The 13,332-nt window shown below is 39.6% G+C and overlaps 1 pseudogene; it reads left to right on the forward strand.

The window, feature by feature from the left end:
• Window positions 1–8,459: 8,459 nt before the first annotated feature.
• Window positions 8,460–10,481, forward strand: LOC102823530 (annotated as a pseudogene).
• The last annotated feature ends 2,851 nt before the right edge of the window (window positions 10,482–13,332 follow it).

Consider the following 13,332-nt stretch of genomic DNA (forward strand, 5'->3'; position numbering starts at 1 on the left):
ACCTGAATTTAGAGATCATCTGAAGAACAGATTTGATACATTAAACACTAAAGACTGAAGACCAGAAGAGTTGTGGGATGACATCAATAATATCATACATGAAGAAAGCAAAAAGTCATTGAGAAGACAAGGAAGAAGGAAAAGGTCAAAACGGATGTCAGAAGAGACACTGAAACTTGTTCTCCAGCATAGAGATGCTAAAGCAAATGGAAGAAATGAGGAGGTCCAAGAGCTCAACAGAAAATTTCAAAGATCAGCTAGAGAAGATAAAGCCAAATATTACAAATAAAAGTACAAAGATCTGGAGTCAGAAAACCAAAAAGGAAGAACATGCTTAACATTTCTCAAGCTGGGGGAACTGAAGAAAAAATTCATTTTATAAGCACTAGACCTTTAACCATAAGGTTGGTGGTTCAAACCCAACAGTGGCTCCTTGGAAACCATATAAAGGATTAAATGAGACTCCACCACATTTAACAACATTCTAGTCTATTAATATATTTCAATTGTTTTTAATTTGATATAAAAATGCTATTGATCTTTACCATTTTAATCAGAGTCAGCAAAGGTACTAAACTTTTCTATTGATTATAATAATTTTGGAGTCGCTGTGGGTTAAAGCACTGGACTGCAAAGTCAATTTGAACCACAAGATCGGTGGTTCAAACTCACCAGCCGCTCCTCGGAAACCTTATACAGGGTCACTGTGGGTTGGAACTGACTCGATGGTACTTAACAACAACAACAGAAAAATTTTTAGATAATTTTAGATTCTTTTAAGTAATCACTATTATTATTTCAAGTAATCATCTTCATTCATCTGCAAATAATGTTATGCTGTCCCCTCCTTCAGTCCTACATTTTATTTTTTATTACACAGAATATATCTCCAATAGTATGGCAAAAAATGATGATGATGGTTTCTTTCATTTTTTTCTTTTGCTACCAAAGTTCAACCGAAGAATTCTAAGGTTGCAAAAGTAAAAGTAATATTTGCTATGAATTTCCATTTAGCAAATTTGTTGAGATCTACCAAACCAAAAACCAAACTCACTGCCACCAGGTTAATTCCTACTCATAGTGACTGTGCAGGGCAGGGCAGAACTGCCCCAGAGGGTTTCAGAAACATATCTCTAAGCAAGCAGGGATTGACTCATCTTCCTTCTGCAGAGCAGTCAGTGGGATTGAACTGCCAACCTTGTGGCTAGCAGCCCAACTCAATACACTCTAGTCATTTTAAGTGATTCAGTGAGTCTTATCAAGTATGTCTACCCCAATTACCCTCACCACAATTCAGATAGAGGATACTTTTGATCAATCCCTCAGCTTTCCTCATGACCTTTTACAGTCAATCTCTAGGTACTCAATTCTCACCCCAGGCCACAAGTGATCTTTTTTTTGTCACTTTCAAATTATTTTGTCTGTTCTAGACTTATACATGGAGATCTGGTGTGGTGCTGCAGGGTAAGCATTGGACTAGCCTCATGGTTACAGGTTGAAATCCACCACTCACTCCTTGAAAACTTTAAAAGGTCACTCTGAGTAGGAACTGACTTGATGGTACTTAACAACAACCACAGACTTACCCATAAATGGAATCATACTATATACACAAGTTGGTGTCAAGTTGTTTTTGCTCATTATAATGTTTTTGGGATATATGGTGTTGAGTATAACACTTATCTTTTTTTTTTTTTTTTTAGTGAATATTATTTCACTGCACAGATGAAACACAATTTGCTTATTCATTCTTCTGTTGGAAAGCAGGCTCTTTCTAGATTTTGTTTCTTATGAATAAAGTCACTGTGAACATTCCTCTGTAGATCCTCGTTGGAACACATTTTTAGTTCACTTGAGTAAATACCTAGGTATGGATCTACCATGTCTGGTGGTATAGGATCAGCACTGGACTGTGTACCACAAGGTCGGCAGTTCAAACCCACCAACTGCTTCTCGGAAATGCTATATAGGATTGCTATGAGTCGGAACCAAATCAACGGTACTTAACAACAACAACAACATGGTAAATGTATATTTAACATCAAAAGTAACTTCCATACTCTTTTCCAAAGTGGTTGGGTAATTTTCATTCCCACAGCAATGTACGATGATTCCAGGTGTTTCACATCTTCATCAAGGTTTGGCTGTATTTTTAAGTTTTAGTCTCTTAAAATCATAGTTTTCTTAATGGGCACATGGTAGTATCTCAATATGATCTTCATTTTTATTTCCCAGATGATTCTTACATATACCGGGGGAGCTTTAATACTCACTAGGGATCCTGTTAAAAATGTAGATTCTGATACAATCTATCTGGGGTGGAAAGGAAACTCCTCAGCAGTGAGTAGAAGTAGAATGAATTGGTTTGAAGCCTGGGGGAAATGTGAGCCTTACCTATCCCCCTTTTACAATGATGTCTCAAAGCCAAAGAGTTCAGACCTTTTGATCACCATAGGCAATATCTGAAGGGGATGAAGGCTTTCAGAAATTAGTGCCCCAAAAGACCACCATAATCAGTCAGTTACTCCACTGGGAATTTACAGTTTACTCCACCCAGAAGCAGATTACACAGTCAACAAGATAAGCATGAGCTTACTTGTGCTTACTTGCTAATCTGTAGTGAACCACATGGTGGAAAAACATGTGAAACTGTTCACTATAGATTAGTGAATAAGCACATAAACCCATGCTTACTTTGCTTAATGGAGACTGTCCGTGTCAGATTGTAAATTTGCAGACAGGCTTTGAATCTGTAGGAAGTTACTGTGGGATTAGGAGAGAAACAGATGTCAGCCATACCTAAAAACAGAATCTTTGATATAGTGGGGGAAAAAAGTGTGAAACTGCTCACTACAGATTATGAAGTAAGCCTGTGCTTACTTGCTTATGGGTACTTTGACACTGCCACCATCCCCAGGACTCCAGGTCATGTCACAAGACCACTGTGCCTGCCACCAGAGCTCTGGCAGCTTTGCAGAAACCTTAGCAGCCTGGGGCATCAATTTCCTTCAACCTGAACCACAGTGGTTGCCAATCTTTCTATTACTGTAATTGCCAGCTAAATGAACTATAATTGTATTAAGAGGTAACTCTGGAAATATGTGTGTGCTTTGTACTAATTCTCAGAATATGTACCAAGAAGGATTGATTCCCTGTGCTTGGAAGAATCACTCGCAGACACTCCCTCTGGGCTCTGTCATCTGGAGACTTCCTCTGAATTTTGGGGACAGTCAAGCCAGATGCCCAAGGGTCTGGGAGATAGACAGCAGGAAGCTTGGGACTCCTCATGGTGTGATCGGCAGCAGCAGTGAGTCCCCAGTGTCAGAGAAACCAAAGATCATGTCAGATCCTCTTTAGTCTTGAACAGAAAAGAAAAGACTTAAATGAAAACTCATCATCTGATCATCTGCTCTGCTGAGGGCTCTGCCGGAGCGTCTCAAACATTCCTTCCTTTCAGATACTCCCTGCAATATAATGCTGCTTGTTTTATAAATGAGGAAAGCAAGATGTGCTGGTTAAGCTTGTGTGTCAACTTGACCAAGCCATAATTCTGAGTGGTTTGGCAATTACATAATGATGTAATTACCCCCATGATGTAATCTGATATGATTAGCCAATCAGCTATAAGAGGTGTTTCCTTGAGGTGTGGCCTGTATTCCATAAGTGAAGATCAATCAAAAAGTATTATTACTTGGTGTCACAGTTAAGGTTTCGTGTCAACTTGACTGGGCCAGGATTCTTAGTGGTTTGGCAGTTAAGGTGTAGTAATTCCCGATGATGAGATCTGTCATGAGCAGCCAATGAACTGAAGGGAAATTTCCTCTGGGGTGTGGCTTGTTTTCAATATATTGGACATTCAGACAAAGTTTGCTATGCTTTTTGCTTGGTCTGTATCTGGCTTGTCATTCAATCTCCAGTTCTTTAGACTCAAGCCAGTGAACTGCTGTCTTGTCTTCTGATCTTGGGAATCGTCACTAGCCTGCTATCTTGTCTGATAATGTTGATTCATTTGTCTCTGTAGCCAGAAGCCTGTCATCCAACCTTCTGATCTTGGTTTCATCAGCTCCTACAGAGTCAGGAGAGCCTCCAACCTGACATCTGACCACAGATTTGGAACTTTTGAATCTGGCCACCATATATATATATATATATATATGGAAAAATATGGTTGTAGTGATAGAAATTATGCCAGAGATCGCATGATATAATTTTGCAAGGCCAATGACTTCTTCATTGCAAATACCTTTTTAAAACATGGCTATACACATGATGTGGTACTATGGGTTAATGTGCCAGACTGCAAAAATATTTGAACTGCAAGGTCGGCAGTTCAAGCTCACAAGATGCGCCTCAGAAACCTTATACAGGGTTGCTATGAGTTCGAATCGACTGGACGACAAATAACAACAACAACAACATACACAGGGACCTTACCAGATGGAATGTACTGAAATCAAGTTGACCACATCTGTGGAAAGATAGGGTGGAAAGCTCCATGTCATCAGCCAAAACAAGGCCAGGGTAGATTGTGGAATTACTCATATGCAAGTTCAGGCTGAAACTGAAGAAAATTAAAACAAGTCCACAAGAGTCAAAATATGACATTGGACATATCCCACCTGAAATGACAGATCACCTGAAAACAAATTTGATGAATTAGACACCAAAGACCAGAAGAGTTGTGAGTTGACTTCAAGAACATCATACAGGAAGAAAACACAAGGTCATTAAGAAGACAAGGAAGAAGGAAAAAGACCAAAATGGATGTCAAAAGACACTCTGAAACTTCTTTGCAGTGTAGAGGTGCTAAAGCAAATGGAAGAAATGAGAAGGTAAAAAAGCTGAATAGAAAATTTCAAAGGGAAGCTCAAGAAAACAGAGTCAAATATTCCAATGAAATATGCAAAGATCTGGGTTTTGAAAACCAAAAGGGAAGAACATGCTCAGCATTTCTCAAGCTGAGGGAACTGAAGAAAAATTTAAGCTTCGACTTGAAATATCAAAGGTTTTTATGGGCAAAATATTGAATGATGAAGAAAGCATCAAAAACATGGAAGGAATACACATTACAGTATTATTGTAATTACTGTACCAAAAAAATTGGCTTATATTCAACAATTTCAAAAGGTAGCATATGATTAAGAGCCAATGATCCTGAAAGAAGACATATTAGGTGTATTGAAGGTAATGGCAAAAATGTAGGTCCCTGGAATCGATGGAATACAAATTGAAATATTTAAACAAACTGAAGTAGCACTGGAGACACTCATTCATGTATGTCAATAAATTTGGAAGACAGCTACCTGAACAACTAATTGGAAGAGATCCATATTTATACTCATTCCAAAGAGAAGTGACCCAACGGAATGTGAAAATCATCAGACAATGCAAGTAAAATTTTACTAAAGATAATTTTAAAAAGTCTGCAACAGTCATTGACAGAAAACCTCCAGAGGTTCAAACCTGATTCAGATGAGGATGTGGAACAAGGGATATCATTTCTGACATCAGATGGATCTTGAATGAAAGCAGAGAATACCAGAAAAGTGTTGACCTGAGCTTTATTGACTATACAAAAGCTTTCGATTGTGTGGATCATGAAAATCTATGAACAACATTATGGAGAATGAGTACTATGGAGCACTTAATTGTGCTCATGAGGCACCTGTACATTGACCAAGAGGCAGTTGTTTGAACAGGACAAGGAAACACCTTGTTTAAAATTAGGAAAGGTATGTGCCAGGGTTGTATACTTTCACCATACTTCTTCAGTATATATCCTGAGCACCTAATTCAAGAATCTGGATTATATGAAGAAGAAAGTGGCATTAGGGTTGGAGGAAGATTCATTACCAACCTGCTATATGCATATGATAAAACATTGCTTGCTGAAAGTGAAGAGGAATTAAGATACTTACTGATGAAGATCAAACCCCACAGGTTTTGATGTTGGTTGCACCTCAATGTAAAGAAAAAAAAAAAAAATCCTCACCTCTGGACCAACAAATATCATCAAGATTAATGAAGAAAAGATTGAAGTTATCAAATACTTAAATTTTCTCAAATCAACCATCAACACTAATGGAGGCTGTAGTTAAGAAATCAAACGATATACTACATTAGTTAAATGTTCTGCACAAGACCTCTTTAAAGTACTCAAGAGCAAAGATGTCAATTTGAGAACTAAGGTGTGCCTGATCCAAGCCATGATATTTTCAATAACCTCATATGCTTGTGAAAGTTGGACAGTGAATAAGGAAGACCATGGAATAATTGATGCATTTGAGTTATGATGTTGGGGGAGAATATTAAAAGTTCTATGGACTGCCAAAAGAACAAACAGATCTGTGTTGGAAGAAGTACAGCCAGAGTGTTCCTTTGGAAGCCAGGATGGCCAGACTTTGCCTCTCATATTTCGGACATATTAATAGGAGAGACTAGTCCTTGTAGAAGGACATCATGTTAGGTAAATTGGAGGGTCATTGAAAAAGAGTACAACTTGCCATGAGATGGATTGGCACAGTGGCAGCAGCACTAGACTCAAGCATAGCAATGATTGTGAGGTTGGCTCAGGACCAGGCAGTGTTTCATTCTGTTGTACATACATAGGGTCACTATGAGTTGGTACCAACTCGATGGCACCTAACAACAACAGCAGCAATATATAAAAAAGGAGTCCTGCAGGCATTGTGGATTATGAGTTGTGCTGTTAATCATAAGGTCAGAAATTCGAATCTACTATTTGCTCTGTGGGAGAAAGATCGGGCTTTCTGCTCCTGTGAAGCTTTGTAAACTCTCTAAGTAGAAACTGACTCCATGACACACAATCACCACCAACACCACTGTGTGTGTATATATGTATATATGTGTATGTATATACATATATGTTGTTATTGTTGGTGCTGTTAGGTGCCATGGAATTGGTACCAACTCATATGTAGGTATATATACATACATAAGGCTGCTATGGGTCGGGACCAACTCGATAGCGCCTAACAACAACATATGTTGTTGTTGTTAAGTGCCATCGAGTTTCTGAGGCTGGTGAATTTGTACTGCTGACCTTGTGTTCAAACTAACCTTGGTGTCCAGTGTTTATCTGACGTCACTCTAACTTCTCTAGAGAACCCAGACTAAGACATTTGAGTTCCAGTTCCTACATATATGGGTGTATTCCAAACACAATGGGCTTCAACATGTCTGCTATGATAGGTGGATGACTGTAGACCAGTTCTCTTAATAACAAACATGTCTTGGTCTCCGTAAGGTGACTTAAAAAAATCAATCAAAACATTGGTTTCTGGAGATATATGTTGGGCCAGTTAAATTCAAGACAGAGAGGTCCTTCCAGAAGCTTAAGTGGTAACCTTGTTAGATTTTCTCAAAGGACATATGACAATTATGGGGACTTATTAGAATGAAGTTTTAAGAAAATGGAAAACTGAACTTGGGACAAAAAAAGCTATGAAATTTGTGCCTAGGAATTTCCCCCCCACCCCCACCCCCATCTTAACAATGCACCTTTTATTGTTTGAGGGTAACAAGGGTTATCCTATGAAGACATTTTGTCGGGAAATCTTACCCCATTCATACTACAGGCCTGATCTTGCTCCTTAAGTCTTCTTTTTGTTCCCCATACTCAAATAACTTATCAAAGGAACACAGTTTAAATCCCTCAAAGATGCCCAAACTACTGTTTTGATGTGATGTAAATCAGAGTGCAGAATAATTTGGGGAAGGATTGTTGTTATTGTTGCTAAGTGCTGTAGAGTCAATTATGACTCATAGCAACCCTTTATAGGGTTTCCAAGGCTGTAAATCATTTTTGGAAGCAGAAAGTCTCATCTTTCTTCTGCAGAGTGGCTGGTGGGCTCAAACCAGCAACGTTGTGATTATGAGTACAGTAGTTATCCTCTAGAGCAGGGGTGGGGAGCCTTTTTTTCTACCCAAAATTTATAACGTCATTCATGGGTCACACAAAATTATTAACTTAAAAATTAGCCTGCTCTATTTGGTCAGACATTTAATTAACTCACCCCAAATGTGATGGGTAAGGAGCTCTGGTAGGGTAGTGGTTACGAATCGGGTTCTGAACCTCAAGGTCAGCTGTTCAAAACTACCAGCTGTTCTGTGGGATAAAGATGAGACTTTCTGCTCCTGTAAAGATTTACAGCCTCAGAAACCCTGTACAAGGTCACTATGAGTCAGAACTGACTCCATGGCACATAACAACAACAACAATGTGATGGCTGGAACTTCAGTTGCCTTGTCAGGACCAGACCAAATGATTATGTGGGCTTTCGATGGCCCATTGACCAGATGTTCCCCATGACTGCTCTAGAACCCCCACATTCCTTAGGGAAGGAGCAAAAAGATGGAAGCAGCACCTTCAGAAATATATAAACCTAGGAGGAACCAGTCTGTGGTGCTAGTGTGAATGCATTCTTCCGACATCTCATCTACCGATGAAACTCCTATGCAAGAAGATCCAGAAGCAAGATCTGAAATGGATGCAGCAAAACCTAAAGCTACAGCAGGCACTGAGTGTGTGCTTATCAGAAGCCCAAAATGAAAAATTTCCAGAAGAAACAGTGGGAGGTGGGAAAGATTAAAAACTCCCCAAAACATTCTATGAATGTGGGATTGTCAGGAGTCCAAAATGGAGATGTATCTAAAGAAGCATTGGAAAATGTAAAACTTTTCAAATCCCCCTCAAAATCTGCCATTTTGACCAATGGGGAAGTGATAACACAACCTCCCAATTCAGAACCAAAAAAGAAAAGAGAAAAAAGTGCTGAAGCTGACACAAGAAAAACAAAAACTGAAAACAGAGAGGGTGTCAAGGCTCCTGCAGAAGCAGAAATGAGCGTGGAGAAGCCAGATGATGAGGAAGATGACAGGGAAGTGCCCAGCCTGCCCTGGGACAGACAGGACCATAGGAGAAGTCTTCATTTCCTTCTGTAACTAATCTTGTCAATGAAAGCACTCTGAAGGCAGTAAAAGAAATGTGTTTTACATGCATGACAGAATTCAGCATAAAAGTATCTGACCACTTATGGAAATCAGGGATCTTCTAGCAGCAGCAAAAACCGGCTGGCATTTCTCACCCCTGCAGTTGAACTTATTGTTAAGCTAAAATTTATGCCCAGGAATGGAACAAGCGTCTTTATTCTCTCACTTACTGGGGAACTGGCTATGCAGACTTTTGGTGTGAGTAAGGAGCTAGTGATGCACCGTGCTCACACATATGGGTTGGTCATGGGGGCCAGTAACAGATCTGCTGAAACACAGAAACCTGCTAATGGGATCATTGTGGCCACAGCAGACCTCCTCCTGGACCAAATGCAGAATACCCCAGGCTTCATCTATAAAAATCTACAGTGTCTGGTTATTGATGAGGCTGGTTGAATCTTGGATGTTGGATTTCAAGAGGAATTATAGCAAATTATAAATGTTTGCCAGTACACAGACACACCATGCTTTTGTCTGCCATGCAGACTTGAAAAGTTGAAGAGTTGAAGAGGATTTCTCTGAAAAAGGACCCCTTGTGTGTTGGTGTTGATGAAGACAAAGCCAATTCAACAGTGGATGGTCTTGAGCAGAGATAAATTGTGTGTGCCTCTGAAAAAAGATTCCTTCTGCTTTTCACATTCCTTAAGAAAAAAAAAAAAAAAAAAAAAAAACAGAAAGAAACAGCTAATGGTGTTCTTTTCACCCTGCAAGTCTGCGAAATTCCACTATGAGCTCCTGAACCACATTGATTTACCTGTTTGGGCCACTCACGGAAGGCAGAAGCAAAATAAGGAAGCAACCACGTTCTTTCAACTCTGCAGTGCAGATTTGGGGATATTGTTGTGTATAGATGTGGCAGTTCTGGGGCTGGATATTACTGAAGCTGATTGGATTGTTCAGTATGACCGTCCGGATAACCCTAAGGAGTATATTCATTGTGTGGGTAGAACAACCAGAGGCCTAACTGGAAGAGGGCATACCTTGCTCATTTTGCACCCAGAAGAATTGGGTTTCCTTCGTTACTTGAAGCAATTCAAGGTTCCGCTAAGTAAATTTAAGTTTTCCTGATCCAAAATTTCTGATATTCAGTCTCAGCTTGAAAAACTGATTTGAAATGAACTACTTCCCTCGTACATCGACCCAGGAGGCATGTAAATCACATATTTGAGCATATGATTCTCATCTTCTGAAACAAATCTTGAATGTTAATCATTTAAATTTACCTCAAGTCACTCTGTCATTGGTTTCAAGGTGCCTCTTTTCTCTGATCTGAACGTGAACAGCAATGAACACAAACATAGAAAGCAAGGAAGAGGTAGCTACCAGAATGTCAAAAAGGTAAAAAAAAATCCAGGATCTTTAAAAACATTAGCAAGAAAACCCCTGACAGCAAGTAGTTCTCACACTATGACACACCTTCCTTCATCTTAAATAACTGTCCCCAAATGGATGATCTTCCCCTGCTCTAACAGGGAAATGTAGCCTTTTGGATTTGGACTGATTTATTGAGTTTAAATTGACTTGGACTTACAAGGACTTAGGTCTGTTCCAGCAAATAGTTTCTTATTGGGGGTGAGGAGGGTAATAGTTATATTTTTCTTGGTTGCCCAAGAGGAAAAAAGGGGTTATTTTTGGTCTTTGTTGTGATGATAAAGTAATTTTAAATATTAACTATGAAATAGTTATATGTCATTGTATCTCAAAACAAACAAACAAACAAAAAATAATGATAAAGAAGTGTGTAGACCTAGATGGAGGATAGGTTGAGCAACAATAGCTTCTTCGTGTTCTGACTTCTTTTGTTTAATAAAGGTTTCTACTATTTCATGGCAGTATCTTTGATTTACCCTCATGTATGTGGATGTTCTGGCAAAACATGCTCATTTGCTCTGCGTGCTGCTCATCATCATCTGACAGTTTCTGCAGGTTGTGAGCCAGCCACCTGCCGTCTGCCCTGCTGATCTTAGACTCATCAGTCCCTGTAGCTAAGGAAGTCAACAGAAGCTTGAATGCTGACCCACACACTTGGGACTTGCCAGCTTCTACAGCCTCGTGAGCCATTTCCTTGAGATCAATCTCACTCTCTTTCTACACATACATACACATCCTTCATTGGGTTTGCTTGTCTAGGTAACCCAGTTTAAGACACTAGGTTTAAAGATAGTAACTAGCTTCTCAATGCTTGTTGGCTAGCAATTGAGAAAACAAAGTTCCAAACCCTGGTGTCCTGGTCTAATTAGCCAAAGTTCAAAGCTGTTGAGGAGACATTTCACAGGCTATTTTATACTCTATTTTTATGTAGATTTCTTTTGAGACAAAGTGATAGTGGGAAGAAAAGAAATTCTGTTCTAAAAGTGCTAGTACAGTACATTTGTCTACTCTTTTGAATAATTAAATTTGCCAAATAACCCAAAATCTGAGGTTCTGGGTTACTGCTCCTTGATGAAGCCCAAAATCAAGGTTTGGGAGTCCCTGACTTCACATTGTTTTTGGCTCTTGGGAGTTAGTGTTTCATACGCACTAGCTGCTCCTTGGAAACCTTATATAGGGGTCTCTATGTGCCAGAAACAACTCGATGGCACTTAACAACAATAACAACACTGTGTGCTTTAATTGGGATGATGATTCTGATTTCCTTATTTGAAAAGCCCAGAGGGATCAAATGACAAGCCTCTCTTGAGAGGGCAGGGTTATCCTCCATGCATGAGTCAGAGAGAAACACAGTCAACCAAACCTAGTTCTTGCCGTCAGGGACCTTGAGATCTAGTATGTGAGGCACACTAGATAGTTAGAGGGGGAATTAGAGAGCTGGTTCAAATATGCTTTTATACTGTATGGCAGAGACTGCCAGGTAACACATACCATTTATCCACCACCCCCCCTTCTGTAATAACTGTAATTGTATATGGAATAGTTATATGCACAGCTAGAATGCTACATTTCCCAGCCTCCTCCCTTAAAGCAGGCTTTGATCATATACTAAATTCTTGCAAGTGAGGTGTTATGTGATACTTATAGAAAGGCTTATTAAATGGCGTGGGTTCTTCTAGAGGGACTCTGTGCTGTGGGTGAATGTGCTGTACTGCAAAGTCGGTTTGAACCACAAGGCAGGTGGTTCATGCTCACTTGCTGATCCTTGGAAACCCTGCATAGAGTCGCTATGAGTCAGAACCAACTTGACAGAGCTTAACAACAACAACACCTCTAAATTTAAATGAAATTGCATTAGATTATCCCTTTCATAATTCAAGAACTTCCATCTCTTTCCTTCTCAACATAAGGGTTCTTCCTAACACCCCAAGGGATTGTGCTGTCCAAGGAAAGAGCTCCACCAATGGAGAAAAATTAATGTCTCTAGGAACCCCTGGTGTGGCACTGTATGATAAGCACTGGAATGTGAACCAGTGAGGTCAGGGGTTTAAACCCTCCAGCCACTCCTCAGAAGCTCTGTACAGGGTCACTATTAGTCGGAAATGACTCAATGACACTTAAGAACAAAAACAAGGCAACTAAGGGCAACTTCCAACCAATTTGAAACTAAAGACATTGGCTGCATTTCAGCTTCCCTTCCTTCCCATTAAGACGATTCTAGGTGCATTCTACAGAAAAGAAGAGATTCCGATTAAAGGTCAGATTCTGGCTGTCTACTATGTTGAAGAATAAACTGGAGCTTTCAAACATTCATTTCTTTTGAATATTCCCTGCAGTATCAGTTCCCAGAGAGGTGAGACCCAGTTGCCATCAGCAGTGCTTGTTCACAGATGTGCCTTTTATTGGCTGTTCTTCCATCCCTGCTTCACTCTCTCCCTTGTGATTCCTTACACCACCTCCCAAACAACCACTAATCAAGTCCTGGTCTCAAAGGTGCATATTGGAGGAACCCAAGGTTTCATCTAATTTTGCCAAATCCATTGACTTCACTTCAACGTTTATTCTCTCTACAGTGTGTGGAAGCATTTATTTCATCTTCTCTTTTGGAACCTACATTTCCTTTGACTTTCGCTTTCTAATTATTAGTTGAAAGATTTCAAATTTTATTTCCTGAATTCCCAGTGCCTTGTTCTTTGCCAATTCCTTCAATGCACCTTGGACTTCTCTCTTTAGTATCATTAGCTCTTAGTCATATGCTACCTCTTGAAATGGTTGAACATTGACTGTTTCCTTTTAGTACAGTGACTGTATATTGCTTCCATCTTCTTTTGGTACTTTCTACATCATTCAAAGTGAGGCAGCACAGGAGGCACTCACTCATCTCTGCCAAGAAATTTGGAAGACAACTGTCTGGCCGACTGATTGGAAGAGATCAATGTTTGTGCCCAT

This window comes from Chrysochloris asiatica, unplaced genomic scaffold (genome assembly GCF_000296735.1).
Source record: "Chrysochloris asiatica unplaced genomic scaffold, ChrAsi1.0 scaffold00023, whole genome shotgun sequence".
In the NCBI taxonomy this organism is placed as follows: domain Eukaryota; kingdom Metazoa; phylum Chordata; class Mammalia; order Afrosoricida; family Chrysochloridae; genus Chrysochloris; species Chrysochloris asiatica.